Raw genomic sequence first — 2,358 nt, forward strand, 5'->3', positions numbered from 1 at the left:
CCAAGAATACATAATGTAGAATTACAATTTATGATACAACTATGGAGCTCTTTTGAATTCTTCACTTCCTTGATAATTTGATGTTTGATTTCTTTGAATTCACCACCTTGTTTAATTTGATTTCTGGTATCTTCAACTTTTTGACCTCTTGGAATTTTGATCTATTGATCTTCACTTTAGTTGCTCCAAAATTATTCAAACTTTTCTTGCAATTCTCTCTCTCTTTTTTTTTACATGTACCTCACTTTTTTCACTCAAAACCCTACATGCTTAAGCAGGGGCGCTCAACTTCAACCTTTTATTGGTTAACGATAATAATTTTCCTGGATACATTTCTGGTACACGGTGCTAAACATATTGCATCCCTCAAACAAAGCGAGGTGTGTTTTTGTTCCATGATTTCACTAAAATAAGGGAGGCCAAAAATGCACTATAACATGTATTGGCTCAACTAAACATTTGAGTTCTCATCGGATCATCTCATACAGTATTAACAAAAATTTTAAATTATCACTAGATTTTCTAAATTAAACTATTATTTCAAGTTTTTAAATTTTTAAATTTCCCTAAATCTAGCAATTTCCAAACTATTATTTCATTTTTTTTTACTTTTACCGACCCCTACCCCACACTTATTTTATACAATATCCTCATTGTATGCATAAAATTAATTAAGCACATAAAAAGGGAGAAAAAGGAATAGACTCCCCTGGGGTAGTTGTGGCGAGATCGAATGGGGCTGCTACAAGTTGCTCCAAATATTATTGAAAGACTGAAAACTGGAACTGCTGCTTCTAAATTTGCCGATAAATAAAATCAAGAATGCCGACTTCAAAAATGTGGTGCAAGAGATTGAAAACAAATGCAATGTATAGTAACGATGACGTGGGAAAGTGTCGACCACGTCGTCTTGTCAAGAATGACAGCCTCTTCTCGCGATGAAAACTTCCCCACAACATAGGAAAGTGTCAACCATGTTGTGGCAGCCGGGATGATACTTCTTCCTCGCGTCGAAATAAAACACTATGGAGTGGGAACAGCTCATCCATACCTTAAGAGTTAAAAACAAAATGCAACTCTTCTAAATAATCGCTCACGAAATCAATATGCACCCCACACTTATGACAAATCGTGGGTCTTGATTATAATCTTCGAACTCTCACACGGCTCTCTCTAGCAACAGTCGGACCTAGCTACTGAACTTACTACCAGCTTTCTAAGGACGAAAATTCTGCAAAGATCTAAACAACCAAAGAGCTTCATCATGGAAAACAAAAGTAAAACACCCTAAATTGAACTTAATTACACACCAAATAAAAATACTAATACTAAGCAACACAAAAATAAACTAAAAATAACACAAAAATAAAAAATAAAAATAGAAATAAAAAGGATAGCTAAATCACTCGTCATCCCTGTCATCATGCTGTTGTGTCCCAGAAGTACCGGCTCCATCAGGTCGTGACTGGAATGGTGGACGGAAAGGAACCGAGTACTGAAACCCCTGGTGGGCAAAGAATGCGGTCAACGCATCCCCATACCACTGTTGTTGCCTCTCCACGTGTGCAACGCGCTCACCCAGTCGCTGAAATCCTTCGTCAATGCGGAAAAATCCCTCATCCATGCGCTGAGCCAGATAACGTATATCAATCTCCGGCTTAGGTCCCTGCTGCGCTCCCCGAGGAGCAGGTCTACGCCACTGGGCTCAGCGCGGTTGTGGCTCGACTACACCCTCCTCGTCCGCCACGTCATTTGGTCGTACCCTCAAGACACCATCCTCGCCCCGCTCAAGTACACGCATCGACTCCAATAACTGAAGGCTCATCGGCCTCATATCATGAAACACCATCGATCTCGTAATCTCACGCGTCAACAACTGATATGATCGAGCTAATCGCGTGATAAAATGCCCCCGCAAATCAGGATATCCTCTCGAAGTCCCCTGGCCCTCCTACCCAAATACGCGGCTAAAGTAACTGGAAGGTTCAGGTGCCTCCATGGAGTAACAAGTGCCCATAAAAATACAAGTTTGTCGAAGGCACTCTCTCACTGTTCTTATGGTGCGTGAGAGATACGGAAATCAAATGGTGCATCAATCTGTATGTGGTAGACCGAATCATCCTCCCCCGTGTAGTAGATGGCGTGTACACTCCCCCTGTAATCTCGGCCCAAAAAGTGTTTTCATTATAGTCATCTGGCAAGATATGACAACCCGATATTTCAACTCTAGGTAATGACCTAAAAAGTCAAGTATTGTAACCAATTTTGATATAATGAAATTAACTTTGAAAATAAAATTTCCAAAAACATCAAATTAATTACCTGCTATGTTAGATGACATTAAACCGTGATCGTACA

Source organism: Lactuca sativa, chromosome 3 (genome assembly GCF_002870075.4).
Source record: "Lactuca sativa cultivar Salinas chromosome 3, Lsat_Salinas_v11, whole genome shotgun sequence".
Taxonomy (NCBI): Eukaryota; Viridiplantae; Streptophyta; class Magnoliopsida; order Asterales; family Asteraceae; genus Lactuca; species Lactuca sativa.